The following is a 26,144-nucleotide window of genomic DNA, read 5'->3' on the forward strand; positions in this document are numbered from 1 at the left end:
ATGGGATTACGTGATATTTCCATCCATTTCTTACAGCTGACCAGTGCTTTTGTTCAATTGCGTGATAACAAATTTTCACATTCTTTCCAGCCAAAAGTTCATTATAATTTAGATGTTAAATGGAGAAGAAATTGCTACTGTCCAGTGTATATTTAGGCTGAAATATAGGGAGCATTTCTTTACCTGTTTATAATTTTTATATAGCAACCGGATATTTTTAGGTTATGAGTGTGCATGAGCACACACCAAATTATTGGTGCTCTTGGTACCTGTAAAAATAAGAAGCCGTGGCAGACAGGAAACAGATGTTTATCTCATTTCTACAAAGGTTTCTTAAACAATGCTCTTGCCACTGGTGCTTTTATTACCACTTATTGCTCCATTTCCTAGTTCTCGATTGGAAGGGGTAAACAAAAGGAAACTTCTTACTGAAATTTGCACAGATTATGTGATTTTGTTCTAGAGCAATTTTGAAAGAGATACACACTGCATCGATTTACTAAGTTCTCTGAACTCAAAAAAACCTCTGATTTATTCCATAAGTAAACTCTACTAATTAAAGCAAAATGTTTTCAAAAGCGGTCTAGTATTTCACAAATAAACATCTTTGCTTAATAGTCAGTTTCCACTTAAGGAAAGTTGGTTATATTACGAGATATAATACCAGGGTTATGGCAACTGACAAAACCAGTAAGGTCATGAAGAATCTGCAGACCTCATGGAAGGTGAAAAGAGTGCTACTTCACAGAAGAAATGAGGCCCTATAGCATTCCTAGGTATCTTTACTGGGACTAAAAATATCATGAACTGATATTAATTTGGGCACAGGTTTCCAGAGTGGTTTATTTTTTTCCTTTTGTTTAGTTTTTATGTATCTGTAATGCCTGTCTGTACCCTGAACCGAGGGAATTTCATGCTACAGACCTAAACTTACATTGTGCCCTCTGGAATTCACCTTACAGATGTGCTAACATTTCTGTAACATCTGTTCACCCAGAAAAAGCTTTGTGATTTTTGTTTTGCAAAAGAACGAGAGGGATCCTGTACACTATCGACAATATATATATAATTCTTTCCCTGGGTAGTCAGTGATTACAGGTGACAGATTGCTACTTCAGGGAGATATTTCATTTAAGGTAATTGTTATATAATTCTTAACTGCATTTTGAAAGAGGGTTTCTTTTTTTACACACTTAAATTTTACCCATTTACAACAGGAGTTCTACAGCAGCTGTTTTTGAACGATTGTATCTATCATAATGTTACCCAAAACTCTTTTGATTTGTTTTAAGGAGCTACAGAAACCTGAACCTATTGGCCGGACCTTCATCTCTCCAGCTGTGGCAGGACAAGATTTTGCCAGATCTGAGGGTTTATTGACTTTTGAACCTGGACAGAGAAATATGTTCCTGGATGTGACCCTGACTCCAAAGACAGGATCTTTAAACCCATTTCCAAAGCGTTTCCAGGTTGTACTTTCTAATCCCACAGGCGGTGCCAGGGTAGATGACGTGTATGGCATTGCTAACGTCACCATTGTGTCAGATTTGGACTCCTTGCCAGTTTGGGGGCTCATTGATCAACTCCGTCAGCCTCTTGATGACACCATCTTACACAGAGTCCTCCAGAATCTGAATGTCAAAGTGGCTACAGAAACCACAGAAGAGCAGCTTACTGCTGTGATGCATATAATAGATAAGGTAAACCTTTCCTGCTCTTTCTTGAATGACCAATGACTTTAATAAGAGTAAAATGACACACAGGCCTGTGATAAGATCAAGGACAGCATCCACAGCAGGGACCCAGGGATCCAGGGACACAGACAAAGGTAAAAATAGAAGCTGTGAAGTCCCAGTCATGGAAGACGTTTGCCTGCTACAAGTTAGGATGGTGGCCGGCAATCAACAATCAAATAGGTTGAAAAGAACAACTGGTATTGATTTTGTGTATGTACCTATAGCACGATGTTCTGTGCTGTGCCACATTTTCCCTTTGGTGCCACGCTTTCACAGAGCTTGTTACGATTTCTTGATTCTCAGGGCATATCTTTGTTGGTTTTAGCCTTGGCACAAGACAGTGAGGCTCAGGGTTCACAGAATCACAGATTCACAGAATGTCAGGGGTTGGAGGGCCCTGGAAAGCTCATCCAGTGCAATCTCCCCATGGAGCAGGAACACCCAGATGAGGTTACACAGGAAGGTGTCCAGGCGGGTTGGAATGTCTGCACAGAAGGAGACTCCACAAGCTCCCTGGGCAGCCTGGGCCAGGCTCTGCCACCCTCACCGGGAACAAGTTTCTTCTCAAATTTAAGCAGAACCTCCAAAACTCCTGTGTTCCAGTTTGTACCCATTACTCCTTGTCCTACCATTGGTTGTCACCGAGAAGAGCCTGGCTCCATCCTCCTGACGCTCCCCCTTTCCATATTGATCCCCATGAATGAGTCACCCCTCAGTGTCCTCTTGTCCAGCTCCAGAGCCCCAGCTCCCTCAGCCTTTCCTCACACGGGAGATGCTCCACTCCCTTCAGCATCTTGGTGGCTGTGCTGGACTCCCTCCAGCAGTTCCCTGTCCTGCTGGAACTGAGGGGCCACAGCTGGACACAAGATTCCAGGTGTGGTCTCCCCAGGGCAGAGTAGAGGGGCAGGAGAACCTCTCTGACCTACTGACCACCCCCTTCTAACCCACCCCAGATACCATTGGCCTTCCTGGCCGCAATGGCCCAGCGCTGGCTCATGGTCATGCTGCTGTCCCCAGGACCCCCAGGTCCCTTTCCCCTACACTGCTCTCTGATAGGTTGTTCTTATCTTCACATTTGAATACAGTCAACACACCAGCAAGTCCTAGCAGGACCAGCTGGAGTCTTCTGCTGTTGTCTTAACCAGGCCTGCATATTCTTTTCCTTTTTTTTTCCCTCTGCATTATCTTTGGCAATCGGGCTGGCAAGTACCTGAGCACTTCAGCATTGCCCTGAGTTCTGTGAAAACCCTGGGACTAGTTTTGTGGCTTCCTGGCTCTTCTGGACTTGTGGAGCAATGCAAAATGGATCTGGAAAGTGTTTAAATGTGGAGCTGGAAAATGTTTAAATACCTAGACACAAACCAGTATAAAAATATTAATGAAGAATAATTCATTTGTGACTGTTGCCATTTTGACACAGAAATCATATCAAGACTCCTCAGGGCGCAACGCTCTTTGAGTTGTGAAGGAATGAAAAGTCCCACATGGTTTCTTTAGTAAATCCATATTAGTAAGGATATCTTTGTGTAGTTTTGACATAGACTGCACCTGATGCCTTGGCCGCGGTGATCAAGAAATGAAGAATATGCTGAACTTTCAGAATGAACACTGGGATAAATGTTCGTTTTATGAGGAAATGTTAGAAGCAGACTTGTGTGCATAAAATGTTCGATTTCTTCTCCTCCCTTTAGGTGACAGATGTTGGTGAGAAACAGTTACTCACTGATAAAAGTAGAAGCCTATTCTATGAGATACTCTGCACCCTGGCTAGCCCGAAGCGCGAGGACACACGAGGATATAGCCTGCTTGCTGCGGTGACCGAGAAATTTGCCTTTTCCCTGTTGACAGGGGTAATGTGTGGGTCACCGGGAGAAAGGTAAGTAACCTTGAATTCAAAATACGTTTTGAAAATACCGGAAAGCTAATACAGTAAAAATGTAAATGATATTTTTTAGAAAAGGGACTTGTTACCTGTATGAAAACGTGTTGCACTCTGTCGGAATCTTACAGAGCTCTAAGAGCTGGTGTCACAAATGCGGGGTAGCTCTGAGAGTAGAAGTCAGGAGATCTGGGATGTATTAAGTCACCATTAGCTTAAATATTGCTTAGAAAAGGATTAATTAATCTTGCTAAGAAAATAACGTAATTATATGATGGAGAGCTATGCTTTAAGATGTAGGTGACAGTAAGTAACCCAAAATTTCTACTGGCATTCTCTAATTTCTGTGTACATGGTTTTGCTCACTTGAACATTATTTAGAATTGCCTGAAAGCAACTCATAGTTTTTACATGTAGTTTCAAATTCCTAGTTTTTTCTGCAAGTGCATCATAACCTATGGCCAGGCTAATGGGCAGGGAAAATAGATGACTGCAGAAACAAATGACAGTTTTATGACACAAACACTTTTCAACAGTGGGTTTCTCCCACTGTGAACCTATTAAAAAACTGGTAATTGAATCTAGAATAAAAAAAAACCTTTTTTCTTTTTTCCCGTCCGGTGAAAATCAGCATGCTTTAGATTTCTTTCTCAGTTTCTTTTGGAGATGTAACTTTCTGTGACATTGCATAAGTTATAGGGGTTAAGATGCCCATCTCAGCCAAAAGACAGTAAATGGCATAAATAACAGTGCTCTCTGGAACAGTGTCCAGAACTTGAAAGTTCAAATTCATTATTGCAAGTTTTTTGTGTCATCTCTTGGGAATAAGAGCTAGATCATCCATTTTAATGCTTCTCCTTGTTATTGACTCTTCTCTACATCAAGTTATAAAGATGAATATTATGATAACCTGTTTTACCATGGGGTGGTTTTTCTTACAGATCATAGTGAGCAAAATCCAGAGGAGAAATGGAGAAGCCAAGATACATAATAATTCCGCCCCTCCTTTTTTCACAGAACCGGAAGCTGTCTTTTTATTAAATGTAATAAAGCCTAAAATGATGAAGGAATAAAATATTAATTACGCATACATTTTAGAGTAATTATGTGAAGAATAGTGAAAGTTCGGTTCCACTTACCAGCCCTGTTGCTTTTCCTCTTCAACAGAGGTAAAAATAGCCTTGACAGCTGCCCGTACATTGCAATAATGGCTCACAACTGGTTTCCTCAGCAAATCAACGGACACAGATTTGATGGAAAAGATGGAGATTTTATTCAAGTACCTGAACATTTGTTAAAGGTCTCTGTTGTGTTATCCCCTCTTCAAGAAGAGAGCTGTGAATCTGTACAGTTCACAGAATATAGCAGGCAGCAGTGGTTCCTTACTGGAGACAAAGAGCTTGCCTTGAAGAACAGGGTTTGAAGATAATGCAATTTATTTTTTCAATAAATTAATTTATATATTACTCGAACCATCTTAAATGTCTTTAAAATGATGTGAGCGTTTTAGTGTGTTTGTGATTAAAATGAGCACTGACTGTTGAATTTTAATATGAAGTTTGTGTTTATGTTGTGTGTATTGTTTCAGGTTTTTTCTATGAGTTTGAAGGGTCGGAGTTCATACCCTTTGAAAGATAACAATGTAGTTGTTTATCGGATTTATGCTACAGGAAGTCGGATTGTTCCACAAAAGTCTCTATGTCTCCTCTGGAACCAAGCTGCTGAAAGGTTGTTTTATTAATCTGTTTAGTTTTCCAGTTTCTACCATGTGTATTTGTATAAAATCCCATTAAGTCCAATCAGATCGTCTGCAAGTATGAAATTGATCTATTTCTTATCCATCTTTTTCCCTTAACTTTTCTGGCCTTTGTACCAGCACGTCAAACATTCTGTATAATAAAATGTGTAGTTATTCTAACTTAGAGATTTCTCAGACTTCTACTATTGATTTTTTTTCATTACAGTACTGTTTAGTTTATGTAATGATGTGTTGGGCAATGCTGAGAGGCCATAAATTCCAGAATTGCATCGCTTCATTAATATTAGCGTCTTTTGCACTCTTTACAGTTGTTATCAGACAACATTTTGAGTCCATTCTTACAAAGAATTAAACCTGCGTGTCTCTGGTATTGCTTCAAGTCACTGAAACAGAATATTCCTTATTTGCTAATATCCAGAATTTTGGCATAACTTTTGACGATGATCTCTGTAGGGCTCTTACTTTTTGACAGAAAAGCCATCTCCTGGTAGTTTTTAATATTGCTGCTGCTAGCTTGACTTGATGTATCCTGGTTTCCATTCTTATTGCTACTCACACCATTGCAAACGATGTGCTAGTTTTCTGTGTATTCCCTTCAACGCCCTATTATTTGATTTGCCTATTTCTTTCCTGTTCACACAGTATAAATGAAATTAGAGAGCGTTACGTTCTATATCCTGCGGACAACTAGTTAGTTTAGATATGATTTCATTAGATGGTCTGGATTATATCAGTCTGTCACTGATATAAACTATTCAGGAAGGAGATGCAGCAGAATTTACCTGCATACTCTCCTTTTATCTAGACATTGTATCACAGAACAAGGTGGTTTCCACTAGAAATGGCTTAGGATGTCACCTGTAGTATCCTTTTCCAAAATGTTCAGCAATACTGAAGGAGAACATGTATTTTAGTTTCAAAACAGCAAACAGCAAGTGTTCTTCAGAATGGGCTAAAGCACTGTGCAAGTTTAAGCAACACACTATTTAAAAATTCAGATGGGACTGTGAATCTTGTGTAAGTTTTAAAACATGGCCACAAAAAAAATTTCTAGCAGAAAAACAAAGTTCATGACTACATACTTATATTTTTTTAATAATATAATTTTTTAAAAGCTGTTTTAATTTCATGTAAATATGCTATTCTAAAAACTGCACGTGAAAGATGTGCAATAGATGAAGATAAACTTATGCAGTAGTTTAGAAAACCCGGTGTTTTCAGAGATACAACAATTTTCAAGCCTGTTTACCGTGTGAATTAGACAAGTCGATTTCCAACTTTGTGAACATTTTGTTTTGCAGCTGGCTGTCCGATAGCGGGTTCTGCAAAGTGGTTGATGACACATCAGACTATGTGGAATGCTCTTCTTCTCATACGTCCATTTATGCAGTTTATGCCCAAACAGATAACTTGTCTTCATACAACGAGGCTTTTTTTTCTTCTGGATTCATCTGCATTTCAGGTCAGTTATGTAAAACAGTTTTCTCATTAATAACAACTGACGAGCAGTAAGACTGATTTTTAACCATTTTAGTAACTGATAACAATCTGTTTCTATAGATGGGTATTGGAGGAACGTCAACTAACTTCATGATATTTTAGTTGCCATCTGATCCAATATTTGTACAGTGACAAATTTTGCCACTGAAAAGAAACAAAAGTCCAGCAAAGAAATGTGGTTTTTTTGTGAACCTTTACTTAACCATATAAGAGAGAAATACATCATTCATTTCAGGAAAGAAACTTAAAAATCCAAAATTCACCTGCGTGCGGGATTAAAGTAAATTTTCCTTCTGGCGTTGATAGTCACTGTGCAAGGAGGAACCTCAGAGCAGGGGGGTCACTGAGAAAACCAGCTAAATGATGACTTCTTAATTTGACCTTAAATGAGGTTCTAGGTCTGCTCCTTGTGAGGTTTGTAGCTTCTATACTAGATCATCAGTGTGTGAGTAACAAAAACAGCGCAAGCAGCTAAATCTCTTATTGATCCCCTCTCAGCAAACTGCCCTAAAAGGCTGAAGGTAAGCTCCTTAATTGTTTTAGAAGCTCAGCCATAAAAAAAAAAGAAGACAAGGAGAGAGAAGAAAACCCTCTGGTTTCCACCTACTTCATAAAAACTGGTTGATTTATTTAACAATTATGAAATAAAAATTTTTTAGCAGACAAAAAAAGAGCAGATTTTAAAATACAGTTAAGCTTCGAACTCATGTTGTCTAACTGAAAGTAAAAATAAACAGACAAACTATAATAAACAATATACAGTAAACAAATGTAATTACTGGTATACAGAAAAATTTAATGGATGAGACAAATATGCCACGGAATGCGAAATTTTATAGAAAATGAAGAAAAAAAATACAATGTAAACCAGTGTGCTGCAGAAACTGAAGCTAAGCGAAACATTTTGCTGAACCAGAAGAAATAAAGACCTGCATATCTTCAGTGTTGGTTTTTTACTGTAGTCATCTGTGTGTCCAATGGGGTTTGTGACACACACACTGTCCAGGAGAGTTTGTGACACACACAGAGTCCAATGCTGTTTGTGACACACATGCTGTCCAATGGGGTTTGTGAACACACATGCTGTCCAATGCGGTTTGTGACACACACACTGTCCAGGGGTGTTTGTGATACACACAATGTCCAAGGGGGGTTGTGACACAAACTGTCCAATGGAGTTGGTGACACACACCCTGTCCAATGGGGTTGGTGACACACCCAGTGTCCAATGGGGTTTGTGACACACACGCTGTCCAATGGGGTTTGTGACACACACCCTGTTTAATGGGGTATGTAACACACACACTTTCAAATGGGGTTTGTGACACACCCGCTGTTCAATGGGGTTTGTGACACACACGCTGTCCAATGGGGTTTGTGACACACACCCTGTCCACGGGTGCTTGTGACACACGCTGTCCAATGCGGTTTGTGACACACACCCTGTCCAATGGGATTTGTGACACACACGCTTCCCAATGGGGTTTGTGACCCACAGCCTGTCCAATGAGGATTGTGACACACACCCTGTCTAGGGGTGTTTGTGACACACACAGTGTCCAATGGGGTTTGTGACACACACCCTGTCCAAAGGGGTTTGTGACACACACGCTGTCCAAGGGGGTTTTTGACACACACACTGTCCAAGGGGGTTTTTGACACACACCAGGTCCAAGGGGGTTTGTGACACACACCAGGTCCAACGGGGTTTTTGACACACACACTTTCCAAGGGGGTTTGTGACACACACCAGGTCCAATGGGGTTTTTGACACACACACTGTCCAAGGGGGTTTGGGACACACACCATGTCCAACCAGTTTTTCGACACACACACTGTCCAATGGGACTTGTGACACACACCGTGTCCAGGGACGTTACTGACACAGACGTTGTACAATGGGGTGTTTGTGACACACACCCTGTCCAATGGGGTTTGTGACACACAGGCTGTCCAATGGGGTTTGTGACACACACAGTGTGCAATGGGGTTTGTGACACACACGGTGTGCAATGGGGTTTGTGACACACAATAACTCCACCGCGGTTTGTAACACACACCTTGTCCAGGGACGTTTGTTACACACACACTGTCCAAAGGGGTTTGTGACACACATGCTGTCCAAGGGTGTTTTTGACACACACACTGTCCAAGGGGGTTTGTGACATACATGCTGTCCAATGAGGTTTGTGACACACACACTTTGCAATGGGGTTTGTGACACGCATTCTGTTCAGGGGTGTTTGTGACACACACCCTGTCCAATGGTGTTTATGACACACACGCTGTCCACTGGGGTTTGTGACACACGCCATGTGAAATGGGCTTTGTGACTCTCACATTGTTCAATGGGGTTTGTGACATGTACACTGTCCAATGGGGTATGTGACAAACACCCTGTCCAGGGGCGTTTGTGACACACACACTGTCCAGGGGTGTTTGTGACACACACCCTTTCCAATGGAGTTTGTGACACACACGCTGTCCAGGGGGGGTTGTGACACACGCTGTCCAATGGGGATTGTGAGAGACACAGTCTCCAATGGGGTTTGTGACACACACCCTGTCTAAGGGTGTTTGTGACACACACACTGTCCAGGGGGGTTCGTGACACACACACTGTCCAGGGGGGTTCGTGACACACACACTGTCCAGGGATATTTTGGACACACACAGTTTCCAGGGGGGCTTGTGACACATGCTGTCCAATGGGGTTTGTGACACACATGCTGTCCAATGGGGTTTGTGACACATACACTCTCCAATGGGGTTTGTGACACACACCCTCTCCAATGGGGTTTGTGACACACACCCTATCTAGGGGCGTTTGTGACATACACGTTGTCCAATGGTGTTTGTGACACACACAGTTTCCAGGGGGGGTTGTGACACATGCTGTCCAATGGGGTTTGTGAGACACACCCTGTCCAGGGGCGTTTGTGACACAAACGGTGTCCAGGGGGGGTTGTGACGCATACCTGTAGGTAGTTAGGGTCTGGAGGCCGGAAGATCTCGCGCTGTACAGAAAGATAGTAGCCCCTCCCTAGGTAGGTAGGAGTATGTGAGGCAAGCAGATGGACGTGACGTTGCAAACCTAAGGTATATAACGCTGTGTTCCTTGTTAAGAAACGCCATTTGCTTTCCACCACAGTGGCGTCTGTGCGCTGATGGACCGAGCGACCTGGGATGTGGTCGCCGTGCTGTCTCTGAACCAGGTCGTCACTGCCCACTGAGAGGCAACAGGAAGGGAAGAGAACAAAGGGACTGAGAAACAAAGCAAAGTTTAGATCAAAATGAAGAGACTGGAAAGGGAAAACATGCAGCAATGAGCTGGAGGAAGAGGAAAAGAGGGCTGAGGAGCAGGAAAGAGGATGAGAAGACAAAGAAAAGGCAGAGCCAGCTGGACAGGGAAGATACAGCGAGAGGGGATGGGGCTGGGAACAGGCAAGGAAGACAGAAAGACAAACAGGACAGAAAGACATCAAGAAGGAAAAGGGGCAGTAATCTGGACAGAGATGGAGAAAGAAGCAGCAGGGAAAGGGCAGACAGGCAGAAAGACAGAGAGGAAGCAGGAGAGAGAAAGAACAATAAGGGTTGGGGCAGGATAGAGATTGGGAAAAAATCCTGGGGTGGGCAGCAAGAAGAAGAGGGAGTAAAAAAGAAGAGGGGCAGGAATAGGCGCAGGGAGCAGGACAGAGGGATACAGTGAGAAATGATGGGGCACGGAGTGGGACAGAGCAACAGACAAGAATGACGACAAAGAGAAACCGCGGATGATGAGAACACAGAGGGGTGGAGACGGAGAGGGAGATACGAGAAACCCTGCACAGAGATTCAGAAGGGTGGGGGAATAGGTGAGGAAGCAGCAGAGGGCCAGAGGGAGAAGAGATGAAGAGGAAGAAGGGCACAGCAGGAAAGAGGAGGGAGCAGGGAGGGACTGGGACACAAAACAGGGTGAAATGTCCCCAAAGGCCCAGGACTCACCGCACTTCCTGCTCTCTGCACTGCCAGGCAAGCTGTGGAGATCAGGCACTTCTGTCTGTGAGAAATGCAGTTGTGATTTGTGCTGAGACGTTTGATGTTTACAGATACAACCAAATGAGGCTCGGGCTCTGAACCTGCAAAAAGGAAAAGGTGGGTAAGTTCTACATAAAAATTTTGAAACTTGTTTATGAGCTTATATTGATAGAGGGAGCTAACATTTTCAGGGTTAACCAACCACATAATAAGGGCCTACTAACGAACTAACACCCAGCGCTGTTTTGCTTATGGTCTAACGAACAAGTGTTTAAGGAATACAATTAAGGAATTGAATTAAACGTTGTTTATCCATAGAAAAAGCCTAAGTTATTTATTTCATTGCTTTACAACAAGTGATTGAATCTGCTATAGAAAAGTTCAATCCCCTCCTCTATAGCAAAGGACAAAAGAAAGTATGGATTTTTGTTGCATCTAATCCATAATGCAAGTACCAATTAAAACGTGTCTGCTGGAGTGGATATCCTGGACACGAACAGGCAGGTTCCTGGTGTTGTGCCCATGGTGATTCATCCACTGTGGCCGTGGGTGTCAGGCCTTGATACAACAGACACAAAAACTTGGGAGAGAGGTGATCACAGTAAAACGCTTAAAGATAATGAGCTAGCACACTTGATTTAGTCTTTATTTAAAAATACACACGGCTGCTGTCTTTTTCCAGTTTAGCTACGATGGGCTCCAATATCTCTATTAATTCTAACTACAACACGTGACAAAAATTAAGGGGGGGAAAGCTTTGTTTTTACAACGGTAAATACAGTCTAAATCGTAATTTGGGAAACAGATAAAGGGGTGTAGCAGATGAGGCACAGACTCTCTTTAAGATGCAGAGAGACATTTAATACAAACTCAGGTTTGCATTTGAAACATCGTGGACCTCTGTCCTTGATGTACCGATCCTGTATCAATCCCTCTGTCCCTGATGTACCCACCGCGTATCAATCCCTCTGTCCCTCATGTACCAACCCCGTATCAATCCCTCTGTCCCTCATGTACCAATCCCTCTGTCCCTGATGGTTCATGTCCCACACAGTCCTTGCTGCTTGTGTTGTTCCACCAGCGCTTGTTCTCACACTGTGACTCTTGCAATTTCTCACGGGCCTGATGTCACAACCCTGCCACATCTCCCCTTCTTTGTTTAACAATTCCAGCCACAGCAGCGTGTAACTGCACAGCCATTGCACCATTAAAGCTTTTTTCAACCATTCGTTGTGCACAAGAGAAGACACATGGTACACAATCAATAAGTACAGACTCCACATACAAACATTCTAAGCAGCGGGTTAAAGGGCCGTGTTTTGCAATTTTTTTGGCACCCATAACTGTTACAGAATCGCTACTTAATATTCCCTGCATAGTGTTTAACACAGAATAATGAGCTCCCAGTCAACTAAGAATTCTATTTCTCTGTTCTCCAAGTCAGGATCTATATTAATATATTTCTGAGCTGTCGGTTTAAGACGGTGTAAAAACTCAGTGGGAGACTCCTCACAATCCTGTTTAATCTCAGAAGGTTTTGGCATATTTACAGCTTTAGGCGCAGCGTGTCTAATCCCGTATAAAATGCACTGGCGATACCAATGCAGCCTGTGCCCCGATATAAGGATATCAGGATCCCACCCTGGACTGACCGAGGGACAATTTTGATCTCATGTTCTCTATGTATTCTACACCAATAGCTGTTCTTCAACAAACCTTTTACTGGTTTGCATTTCTTTCCCTGATTATCCTTTTTCAAAACAAATGGATCTGAAGAGGATAAAGACAATGCATATGTAACATTATATATTGTGTAATATGCCTTATGTAATAGGCAATATATGATTTAAAATAGATATCTTACTACATATTACATGCAGCACATTACTATACTACAGATCTCAAAGTATACCCACCTAGACCTGTGAAGCGTATTAATATTATTTACAGTGGCCACCATTAATTACAATACTCAATCAGATTCTCCCTGGTTGACGTCCTGTTGAACAGCAAACGATCCTTTTCCAATGTCAGAAAACACAGCCTGGGGGGGATTTCTCACGAATCCTCCTGCCGATTGTCCACTACCTACTTCACAATCACAATAACAGACAATTGGTGAACCCTAAGTACTGGACTATAAAATCCCCCAAGACACAAGTAACAACAACAACAAACCACTAAAGCCAGAAACAATTATACAATTGCTAAGGCACAAACAGCAAAATCATTAAAGGTACCTTTATCAAATTGCTGTTCCCTCGTTTTTCTCTTTAATTTATTGTTTTCTCATTTTCCCCTTTAATTTTTTATTTCTTTCTTTTTTAAAGTTACCCAGTTTACCAAAATGCACAGACGCGAATGCGCAGACCCAACGCGCTGGTGTCACCCACGTCTCGCGCAGGCAGCGTGCCAACGCAACCAGACAATGAAAGTGCCTTATCTCATTGATGGGGTTTTACCCGCGTCCCGAGCTGGTCCGAGGAGCTGTGGTCCCTTCCAGGAATTCCCCGGTGCCGGCACAAGGTCCCAGAGATCCTGGGATCCACGGCAGGTCAGGCAGATTATCCCATCCTTGTCGCCAGAAATGATACCGAAAAGTCGTCAAACAGACTCTTTAACACTGGTTTGAAAGTGTTAAAAAGCAGGCACTTCTATTACAGCGCGCTGGGGGATCGCTCCTCTAATCGAGTGTGCGTTCCGCTTTCCTCTGGTTTTACAGATCGTGGAACTCCTCAAACAGCAAAACATGCCAACCAATGTTACAGACGTCTCGTGCTCTTTCACCAGCGCGTGCAGCAGCAACGAGAAATCTGGAATGAGCGTCTACAGAAACACGTACGTATTTACCCAATTCAGAACAATGCGTTACATCCGCTGGCCGTACTTCATTGGCAGTAACCCCTCCTGGATTAACACCCTCTGTGGATGGCGCGGGTGCCAACTGTTGGCAATCAGGGCAGGACATAAGAACGCTCCTGGCCTGATCCACTGTCATTTGAAGTTGTCGTTTTAACGCCTTTGCACTCTGGTGAAAGAATTTATGTGATCATTTAGCTTGCTCCAAGGCTTTAGGCACAGTGAGCGGCACAGCTCGTGCATCGGCCCTCCTACTGCCTTCCGCAAGTGGTCCTGGAAGGGCCACTGCGAGAGCGGGTGTGCATTGCATAATACCTATGATGTCTATGATTTATTAGAAACCATAGCATTCTCAATTCAGCCATCAAAAGAGGATTATCCTCTTCCTTAAGAAAAGAAGCTTCCAGGCGGTTAAGTATGCCAGCCGCATAATATGAGCCACTTACAACATTCAAAGGCTTGTTACAGAACACCTCAAAGCGATCCTAACAGCTGTCAGCTCAAGAACTTGTTTGACTCTTGGTCTCTTTTTCTACCTTGTGTTTGCAGCACTGGGTATCTGAGTTTAGCCATGTAATTACAACTTTATGTGAGCGACCAGAGGCATCAGTAAATAGAGTCTTGTCGCTTACTGGTCGTTGCTGACAGCAGCATGTATTGCGAATTCTCCTTCGTTGTAGGAAGAAATATACCTTCAGGTCTACCCCATACATAGCATATAAACATTCTCTGCCTTTAATTATTGGTTTTGCATACATTTCTTTTATTATCCAAACTGTTTTCATTGGTGTGTGAGCTAGAAAAACCCATACGGCCACAGTCACCTTTCTCCCTCCTTGAGCTCTCCTGACCTGCGGTTCCACCACCGGTGTCTTCTTTCTTGATCCCTCTTGACTGGCAGGTGCACTCCAACCCTCTTTATCCATCACTCTTCCTCATGGGTTCACCTCCTTCCTTGCTTTTCCTTTGCATGCTGCTCCCCCTGAAGAGAAACACACAGAGGACTGAGCTACACCAGCCCAAGGGCACTACAGTCAGACAGGGGCTGAGTCCGGGGCTGACACCTCCCCACACCCCACAGCGCGCTCACCTTGCCTTGGCACCAGCCCCTGGCACAGCCCTTCCCCTCAGCTCTGCCCTCCCTGCAGCACAGCTTCCGCACGTGCCCTGCTCAGGCTGGACCCCAGTGTCACGGGTTAGAGATGTCACAGCTCAGTACAAATGCCCACGGTCCTCACCTGCTCTTTGGTACTTGCGGAGGGTCACGTCGCTGTGCCCCAGGGCACTGGCCTGCACGGCCCTGCCCGGCAGCGGGAGCGTCTGGAGCTGCCGGCTGGTTCTCCAGCTTTAGGGTCACCCGCAGCAGCCCGCTCTCCTCAGCTCTGCACACCCAGCCAGTTGCGCCGCCCAGGCAAAGTCAGCTTCACCCTCTGCCCTACACCTCACCTGCAAACAGCCAACTCTTCAGCTGACAACTGCCCAAAACCCACCCACAAACCCTCCTAATCTCAGCCTTTCGCTTTCAGCTGCTGCCTCTAGTGCATCTCACAGACAAGCCTCCAAAATCCCCTCATCCTGCAACAATGCTCCAGCACTCATCGCCTGCGGGAACAACCGCCACAATACCATGCAAACACCAACCAGTTCTGGCACGGAAATATCGCTTTCTCCTCCAGATCCCACCTACACCAACTGCTGACAAACACACGCTGTCCTCACCAAAGCCAAACGCTGCAACAACCAGCGACAACTCAAATGTGCGTGTGCGGCGCAAAACCGCAGGTGTGAGCTAACGCAGAGCTGGGCTTGACAGCTGCACGGTGTGCACCCTGTGGCTTAACGTGGCCAGTCACTGCCATTCCGCCTTCTCCCTGGGAGAAGCGCATGAGCACAGGCTGCTTCAAGGCACGATGCGAACGGTTTGGATCTCCGGGTCTCTGAGGGCGAGAGCGATAAATGTGATCTGTGTGTGGCGCAGGAACTTCCCGTCCACTTGCTCCTCCATTCAGTCAGGTGCTGCAAGAGAGGGACAGACAAAGAAACAGTTAGGACCGGATTAACAACCTCGTCATCCCTGTCCCCAAACCTGCAGGCGTCCTAGGAGGCCTGATCTAAGTTTGGCTCTTCTCCCGCTCTTTGCTGGAATACTTCACTGCACAAATTTCTGTCATGAACACTCTCTTAACCAGTCTGATGTGTTCATAGGTCCCAGCCCAGCGTCCATTCCTCAAGGTACCTCAGCATTTCCCTTTGAAACCAGACCTGAGTGCCATCCCGTCCTGAGCTACCTCAGCATTGCCCCCTGCAGCCTCCCCGACGCCATCTCCTCCCTGAGCTCCCTCAGCCTTTCCCGCCAAAGCCTGCCCGATGTCACCCCCTCCCTGAGGTCCCTCAGCCTTTCCCGCCAAAGCCTCCCCGATGTCACCCCCTCCCTGAGGTCCCTCAGCCTTTCCCGCCAAAGCCCCCCCGATGTCACCCCCTCCCTGAGGTCCCTCAGCCTTTCCCGCCAAAGCCCCGTCGATGTCACCCCCTCCCTGAGGTCCCTCAGCCTTTCCCACCAAAGCCCCCCCCGATGTCACCCCCTCCCTGAGGTCCCTCAGCCTTTCCCGCCAAAGCTCCCCCGATGTCACCCTCTCCCTGAGGTCCCTCAGCTGTTCCCGCCAAAGCCCCCCCCGATGTCACCCCCTCCCTGAGGTCCCTCAGCCTTTCCCGCCAAAGCCCCCCCGATGTCACCCCCTCCCTGAGGTCCCTCAGCCTTTCCCGCCCAAGCTCCTTCCGCGCCGTCCCGCCCTCAGGCTCCTCCGCCGCTCCCCCCGTTCCCGGCCCCTCCCCGCGGCAGCACCGCCCCCGCCCCTCGCGCCTCCTGGCACCGCCCCGGCGCCGCCCCCTCCCGCTCGCCTTCCTCCCTCTGTCCTGTGGCACCACGGGCTCCCCCCTCCGCCCCACGGCCCCGCCCGAGCCCCGCGCAGCGCTCAGCCCGGGGCTCCCTTCCCTCCCAGCCGCCCGCGTGTTTCCCCCTCGCCCCTTGCTCGGCCCGGCCCGGGGCCGCGCTGTTGCGGCTGCCTGCCCCTCGCCTTGCTCCTGCCCAAACCAGCCCGTCCCTCCCCCTCCAGCCTCCCCCCTCAGCCGGGACCGGGGCGGCCCCGGCCGGTCTCCCCGGTGTCCGCCCGCCCCTCGCTCACCGCCGGCCCCGCCGCTCCTCGCGCGCTCCTCCCGCCGCCGCACCGGCGGCACGCGCTCCTCCGCCCCCGCACTTACGCAGCGTGGCCCCGCCCATCCGGCGCAGGAGCCAATCCCGTCCGCGCCCGCCACCGGGCCCCGCCCCCCCTCCCGGCCCGGAGCCGCCGCCGGCCGCAGAGCGGCGCTGTCCGCCCGCAGCGCGGCCCCGGCCCCGGCGGGGCAGCGGCAGCGGGGCCGGGAGCGCTCGGGCTGCGCCTGCCCGGGACGGCCCGGGGCCGAGGGCTCCGCCGCCTGCCCGGGACGGCCCGGGACCGAGAGCTCCGCCGCTGCAGCCCGTTTCGTGCCGCTTGCACCCCCGGCTTACACGGCTGCAGCCTTCCTGCTGCTTTAGCTCACACATCTTTCTTCCTTCTACCTGCACAGCAGTTCACACTCACAAACGTTGCAGAAGAATCTACACACATTACAAAGATAGACCACGGACCACAGCTTCCTGAGCTTTCGGGTTAAAGTTCCTGTAGATCCCCATGTTTCAATAAAACAGACACCACCAGGAGAGCTGCTGCCTCTGCCGTCTTTGGTCAGAAAGAAGTGACAACATCAGAAAACACATTGGCAGCCGGTGCTTTGACCAGTGAAGGTGGGATCTACAAAAGTCTGATTAAACCAAACAGCCTGAGGTCTTTATCAAGCTGCAGATCTGCCAGGCATGCTGAAATGCCTGAAATTTACTCCTGCAATATTCCACAATGGAACAGCCCTTCATCTCAAATCTCATCTCAAAGTTCCAAACCAGTACATTAAAAGCTGTCACTAGCTATTAGAAGACCACTGCAAGATCGTATTGCTTTTTGAGTTCAATACGAATTTTTCAATAAACCAAAACGCAAGCAGTTTCTGCAGTCTGTTGCTCATCCTCTTGTTCATTCCTTAGCACTGCAGCAATCGGTTTTTATACGACGTGTCAGCAGAGGCGTTTGAAAAACCCCAAACAAAACTTATTCCAGTCCACGGACCCCCCTCGCTGCCCCCCCTCACCCTGAGCCCCACGATCAGCACTTGGTGTGGGAGAGGAGCACAGCTCGACATGTTGTATCTGGGATGCTGTATCTATTACGCTGTACCTAGGATGCTGTATCTGGGATGCTGAATATGGGATGCTATATCTGGGATGCTGTATCTGGGATGCTGTACCTGGGATGCTGTATCTGGGATGGCGTATCTGGGATGTTGTATCCGGGATACTGTATCTCTAATGCTGTATCTAGGATGCCGTATCTAGGATACTGTATCTAGGATGCTGTATTTGGGATGCTGTATCCGGGAAGCTGTATCGGGGATGCTGAATCTGGGATGCTGTATCTGGGATGCACCCGACCAGGTGCCTTTGTGTGAACATGAAACAGCCGTCTATACAGAGCTCCCTTGAATCTGTCCGCGTGAGAAATGCAGGACTCGGCAACGTCGTGCCACACGTGAAACCTGGCTAACAAACGGCGCAGCTGTGCACTCACTCCAGCTTAAGCACGAATGGAGCCTGCATCAAGGCACACGCATGTGGACAGACAATCGTTTGTAGAGACACACGCTTTCACGCACACGGTCATCCAAGTACAGGGACGTATCTGCACGTACCCTCCAAAAGAATATCCTCATGCAGCCACGTATGCGTGATGCAGTACGCCAACTATCAACGCACACCTGTTTACTCTCAAGCATGTCGTCACGTTTCGCGTACGTCTTTCAGTCCATAGATGGGAGTGGGCGCGCTTGCGGATGTGTGCATGTGTATGGCCAAGCGTTTGTTTAAGCATCAGTGTGTCAAAATGTAGGTGCTTTTCTCTAGCTCCGTTCGTGCGCACGAGGTGGTGGGTGCACATACCTGGGAGCCTGTAGAAAGGTTTCTGCTTGGTTTTCAGTGGGGAATCGTGTGTGTTCACGTGGACAACCAGAAGGCATAGCAATCAGGTTCCAGAGCAGAAAAGGCAAGTTTTCCGATGCACTCTCTTTCTCTCCCTATACCGAGTCGTGTATAGAAACCGCTAAGACTGCGATCGGCAAGTAAGCTACCACGAAGCGTGCCGTACGGAGAAAATACCAACACATCCTCGTCCACACATTGTTTCTGATACGTGCCTGAACGCAAATACCTTCGTGCTGCTGTGCCATAAAAGACGTCCGTCAGAATATGTGATTGCGTGCATAGGTGCAATTGCTTCGTTCTACAATCAGTCCTGGTGTGCGGAGCTTTCAGAACTGGCTCTGGGGAGTCGTCTGCGGAAATGCCGCTGACGGAACACGCACCCTCGATTGTTAACCAAAATATAGGCAGACGCGTTTTACCACGTCGTTCAGCATGCAGAGAGCTACGTCTGTGCCGAAGAGACAACGGAAACGCGTGTGCACGCACAGAAGAAAAACTCGACTAGATGCATTTGTGTGAACGTGAAACAGCCGTCTATACACTCCCAGACACGGGAACGTGCATCAATGCAGTCACACAGCCACCAGCTTTTGAGCACAGGCTCTGCTAGTTTTCGCACTTTTCAGGCACAATCCCGAAAGCCGCGCACAATGCAGTTCATTGGCTAAATGTTGTCTAGGGAAGCATTTCTCCGGTCGATCTACCGCTCAGCTTTCTTCTGGCGTTACTGAGAAATGTCAGCGCAGGGAATCCGTCTCTGTCGAGCACACGTCAATCCGTCTTCGGTTTTCCTTTGTTGACTCTGCCTAGATGATTTCCCAGGTCTCGCTTCACCGGAGCAGTCGTGGCTGTGCTGTGTTACAAACAGGCACAGCAAACGCACACCAAGTGTCCAGAGACACACTCCGCTGAGCTCAACACTAGCGCAGATGCACATGTGGCACGAAATCAGCACACATGCTTGTGGAGAGAAAGACATGGACTCACACGCGTGTAGAGCGACGGATCGATACAGCATGCGCTAGGAACACAGACTGACCTACAGGCACACTGTCCCCACACCAACAGGGACCGCTCTGCAGCTATCCTAGACGTTGATTATCGAACCAGCCACACTGACCTGCGCCAAACTCCCAGACACTTACAGGCAAGACACAATCTCTCCGACAAGCACACAAGTGTTCGCTCTCAGCTGTAGATCAGGGAGAAGCTTGCGCAGTGACGCCCTGTTGCTCTTTCGCATTAAGACATGATCTGTTTCATTTCTCTTGTACATCAGCTGCTGAGCGCCTTTCCTCGGGCCACTGTGAAGCATTTACCATAGGTGAGAAGTAGCTCGGAGCAGCATTCAGTTCTGCCTACGACTGTCTTTGCTCCTTTACTAGCAGAGCTCCCGTGCATCTGTCCGCGTGAGAAATGCAGGACTGGGTAACGTCGTGCAACACGCGGAACCTTGCCAACAAACGGCGCAGCTGTGCCCTCACTCGCGCTTAAGCACGAATGGAGCCTGCATCAAGGCACACGCATGTGGACAGACAATCGTTTGTAGACACACAAGCTTTCACGCACACGGTCGTCCAAGTACAGGGACGTATCTGCACGTACCCTCCAAAAGAATATCCTCGTGCAGCCACGTATGCGTGATGCACTACGCCAACCGTCAATGCACACCTGTTTACTCTCAAGCATGTCATCACGTTTCGCTTACGTCTTTCAGTCCAAAGATGGGAGTGAGCGCGCTTGCGGATGTGTGCATGTGTGTGGCCAAGCGTTTGCTTAGGCATCAGTGTGTGAAAAGGTAGGTGCTTTTCTATAGCTGCGTTCGAAGGCACGAGGTGGTGGGTGCACCTAGCTGGGAGCTTGTGGAATGGTTTCTGCTTGGTTTTCAGTGGGGAATCGTTTGTGTTCACGTGGACAACCAGAAGGCGTAGCAACTAGGTTCCAGCGCAGAAAACGTAAGTTTTCCGATGCGCTCTCTTTCTCTCCATATACCGAGTCGTGTATAGAAACCGTTAAGACTGCGATCGGCAAGTAATCTGCCACGAAGCGTGCCGTACGGAGAAAATACCAACACATCCTCGGTGCACACATTGTTTCTGATACGTGCCTGAACGCAAATACCTTCGTGCTGCTGTGCCATAAAAGACGTCCGTCAGAATATGTGATTGAGTGCATAGGTGCAATTGTTTCGTTCTACAATCAGTCCTGGTGTGCGGAGCTTTCAGAACTGGCTCTGGGGTGTCGTCTGCGAAAATGTCGCTGAAGGAACACGCACCCACGATTGTTAACCAAAATATAGGCAGACGCGTTTAACCACGTCGTTCAGCATGCAGAGAGCTACGTCTGTGCCGAAGAGACAACGGAAACGCGTGTGCACGCACAGAAGAAAAACTCGACTAGATGCATTTGTGTGAACGTGAAACAGCCGTCTATACACTCCCAGACACGGGAACGTGCATCAATGCAGTCACACAGCCACCAGCTTTTGAGCACAGGCTCTGCTGGTTTTCGCACTTTTCAGGCACAATCCCGAAAGCCGCGCACAATGCAGTTCGTTCGCTAAATGTCGTCTAGGGAAGCATTTCTCCGGTCGATCTACCGCTCAGCTTTCTTCTGGCGTTACTGAGAAATGTCAGCGCAGGGAATCCGTCTCTGTCGAGCACACGTCAATCCGTCTTCGGTTTTCCTTTGTTGACTCTGCCTAGATGATTTCCCAGGTCTCGCTTCACCGGAGCAGTCGTGGCTGTGCTATGTTACAAACAGGCACAGCAAACGCACACCAAGTGTCCAGAGACACACTCCGCTGAGCTCAACACTAGCGCAGATGCACATGTGGCACGAAATCAGCACACATGCTTGTGGAGAGAAAGACATGGACTCACACGCGTGTGGAGAGACGGATCGATACAGCAGGCGCCAGGAACACAGACTGACTTCCAGACACACTGTTCTCACACCAACAGGGACCGCTCTGCAGCTATCCTAGACGTTGATTATCGAACTAGCCACACTGACCTGCGCGAAACTCCCAGACACTTACAGGCAAGACACAATCTCTCCGACAAGCACACAAGTGTTCGCTCTCAACTGTAGATCAGAGAGAAGCTTGCGCAGTGATGCCCTGTTGCTCTTTCGCATTAAGGCATGATCTGTTTCGTTTCTCTTGTACATTGGCTGCGGAAAGCTATTCCTCGCGCACTGTGAAGCATTTGCCATAGGTGAGAAGTAGCTCGGAGCAGCATTCAGTTCTGCCTACGACTGTCTTTGCTCCTTTACTAGCAGAGCTCCCGTGCATCTGTCCGCGTGAGAAATGCAGGACTGGGCAACGTCGTGTAACACGCGGAGCTTTGCCAAAAGACGGCGCAACTGTGCACTCACTCGCGCTTAAGCACGAATGGAGCCTGCATCAAGGCACACGCATGTGGACAGACAATCGTTTGTAGAGACACACGCTTTCACGCACACGGTCATCCAAGTACAGGGACGTATCTGCACGTACCCTCCAAAAGAATATCCTCGTGCAGCCACGTATGCGTGATGCACTACGCCAACCATCAACGCACACCTGTTTACTCTCAAGCATGTCATCACGTTTCGCGTACGTCTTTCTGTCCAAAGATGGGAGTGAGCGCGCTTGCGGATGTGTGCATGTGTATGGCCAAGCGTTTGCTTAAGCATCAGTGTGTCAAAATGTAGGTGCTTTTCTCTAGCTCCGTTCGTGCGCACGAGGTGGTGGGTGCACATACCTGGGAGCCTGTAGAAAGGTTTCTACTTGGTTTTCAGTGGAAAATCGTGTGTGTTCACGTGGACAACCAGAAGGCGTAGCAATCAGGTTCCAGCGCAGAAACGGCAAGTTTTCCGATGCGCTCTCTTTCTCTTCCTATACCGAGTCGTGTATAGAAACCGCTAAGACTGCGATCGGCAAGTAAGTTACCACGAAGCATGTCATACGGAGAAAATACCAACACATCCTCGGTGCACACATTGTTTCTGATACGTGCCTGAACACAAATACCTTCGTGCTGCTGTGCCATAAAAGACGTCCGTCAGAATATGTGATTGCGTGCATAGGTGCAATTGCTTCGTTCTACAATCAGTCCTGGTGTGCGGAGCTTTCAGAACTGGCTCTGGGGAGTCGTCTGCTAAAATGTCGCTGACGGAACACGCACCCTCGATTGTTAACCAAAATATAGGCAGACGCGTTTTACCACGTCGTTCAGCATGCAGAGAGCTACGTCTGTGTCGAAGAGACAATGGAAACGCGTGTGCACGCACAGAAGAAAAACCCGACTAGATGCATTTGTGTGAACGTGAAACAGCCGTCTATACACTCGCAGACACGGGAACGTGCATCAATGCAGTCACACAGCCACCAGCTTTTGAGCACAGGCTCTGCTGGTTTTCGCACTTTTCAGGCACAATCCCGAAAGCCGCGCACAATGCAGTTCGTTCGCTAAATGTCGTCTAGGGAAGCATTTCTCCGGTCGATCTACCGCTGAGTTTTCTTCTGGCTTTACTGAGAAATGTCAGCGCAGGGAATCCGTCTCTGTCGAGCACACGTCAATCCCTCTTCGGTTACCCGTTGTTGACTCTGCCTAGATGATTTCCCAGGTCTCGCTTCACCGGAGCAGTCGTGGCTGTGTTGTGTTACAAACAGGCACAGCAAACGCACACCAAGTGTCCAGAGACACACTCCGCTGAGCTCAACACTAGCACAGATGCACATGTGGCACGAAATCAGCACACATGCTTGTGGAGAGAAAGACATGGACTCACACGCATGTGGAGCGACGGATCGATACAGCAGGCGTCAGGAACACAGACTAACCTACAGGCACACTGTCCTCACACCAACAGGGACCGCTCTGCAGCTATCCTAGACGTTGATTATCGAACCAGCCACACTGACCTGCCCCAAACTCCCAGACACTTACAGGCAAGACACAATCTCTCCGACAAGCACACAAGTGTTCGCTCTCAACTGTAGATCAGGGAGAAGCTTGCGCAGTGACGTCCTGTTGCTCTTTCGCATTAAGGCATGATCTGTTTCGTTTCTCTTGTACATCAACTGCTGAGCGCCCTTCCTCGGGCCACTGTGAAGCATTTGCCATAGGTGAGAAGTAGCTCGGAGCAGCATTCAGTTCTGCCTACGACTGTCTTTGCTCCTTTACTAGCAGAGCTCCCGTGCATCTGTCCGCGTGAAAAATGCAGGACTGGGTAACGTCGTGCAACACGCGGAACCTTGCCAACAAACGGCGCAGCTGTGCCCTCACTCGCGCTTAAGCACGAATGGAGCCTGCATCAAGGCACACGCATGTGGACAGACAATCGTTTGTAGACACACAAGCTTTCACGTACACGGTCGTCCAAGTACAGGGACGTATCTGCACGTACCCTCCAAAAGAATATCCTCGTGCAGCCACGTATGCGTGATGCACTACGCCAACCATCAACGCACACCTGTTTACTCTCAAGCATGTCATCACGTTTCGCGTACGTCTTTCTGTCCAAAGATGGGAGTGGGCGCGCTTGCGGATGTGTGCATGTGTGTGGCCAAGCGTTTGCTTAAGCATCAGTGTGTCAAAATGTAGGTGCTTTTCTCTAGCTCCGTTCGTGCGCACGAGGTGGTGGGTGCACATACCTGGGAGCCTGTAGAAAGGTTTCTGCTTGGTTTTCAGTGGAGAATCGTGTGTGTTCACGTGGACAACCAGAAGGCGTAGCAATCAGGTTCCAGCGCAGAAACGGCAAGTTTTCCGATGCGCTCTCTTTCTCTTCCTATACCGAGTCGTGTATAGAAACCGCTAAGCCTGCGATCGGCAAGTAAGTTACCACGAAGCATGTCGTACGGAGAAAATACCAACACATCCTCGTCCACACATTGTTTCTGATACGTGCCTGAACGCAAATACCTTCGTGCTGCTGTGCCATAAAAGACGTCCGTCAGAATATGTGATTGCGTGTATAGGTTCAACTGCTTCGTTCTACAATCAGTCCTGGTGTGCAGAGCTTTCAGAACTGGCTCTGGGGAGTCGTCTACTAAAATGTCGCTGACGGAACACGCACCCTCGATTGTTAACCAAAATATAGGCAGACGCGTTTTACCACGTCGTTCAGCATGCAGAGAGCTACGTCTGTGCCGAAGAGACAACGGAAACGCGTGTGCACGCACAGAAGAAAAACCCGACTAGATGCATTTGTGTGAACGTGAAACAGCCGTCTATACACTCGCAGACACGGGAACGTGCATCAATGCAGTCACACAGCCACCAGCTTTTGAGCACAGGCTCTGCTGGTTTTCGCACTTTTCAGGCACAATCCCGAAAGCCGCGCACAATGCAGTTCGTTCGCTAAATGTCGTCTAGGGAAGCATTTCTCCGGTCGATCTACCGCTGAGTTTTCTTCTGGCTTTACTGAGAAATGTCAGCGCAGGGAATCCGTCTCTGTCGAGCACACGTCAATCCCTCTTCGGTTTTCCTTTGTTGACTCTGCCTAGATGATTTCCCAGGTCTCGCTTCATCGGAGCAGTCGTGGCTGTGCTGTGTTACAAACAGGCACAGCAAACGCACACCAAGTGTCCAGAGACACACTCCGCTGAGCTCAACACTAGCACAGATGCACATGTGCGACGAAATCAGCACACATGCTTGTGGAGAGAAAGACATGGACTCACACGCGTGTGGAGAGACGGATAGATACAGCAGGCGCCAGGAACACAGACTGACTTCCAGACACACTGTCCTCACACCAACAGGGACCGCTCTGCAGCTATCCTAGACGTTGATTATCGAACTAGCCACACTGACCTGCGCCAAACTCCCAGACACTTACAGGCAAGACACAATCTCTCCGACAAGCACACAAGTGTTCGCTCTCAGCTGTAGATCAGGGAGAAGCTTGCGCAGTGATGCCCTGTTGCTCTTTCGCATTAAGGCATGATCTGTTTCGTTTCTCTTGTACATCGGCTGCGGAAAGCTATTCCTCGCGCACTGTGAAGCATTTGCCATAGGTGAGAAGTAGCTCGGAGCAGCATTCAGTTCTGCCTACGACTGTCTTTGCTCCTTTACTAGCAGAGCTCCCGTGCATCTGTACGCATGAGAAATGCAGGACTGGGCAACGTCGTGCAACACGCGAAGCTTTGCCAAAAGACGGCGCAACTGTGCACTCACTCCAGCTTAAGCACGAATGGAGCCTGCAAAAAGGCACACGCATGTGGACAGACGATCGTTTGTAGACACAAATGCTTTCACGCACACGGTCGTCCAAGTACAGGGACGTATCTGCACGTACCCT

The sequence above is a fragment of the Nesoenas mayeri genome, assembly GCF_963082525.1.
Source record: "Nesoenas mayeri genome assembly, contig: SCAFFOLD_36, whole genome shotgun sequence".
NCBI lineage: Eukaryota > Metazoa > Chordata > Aves > Columbiformes > Columbidae > Nesoenas > Nesoenas mayeri.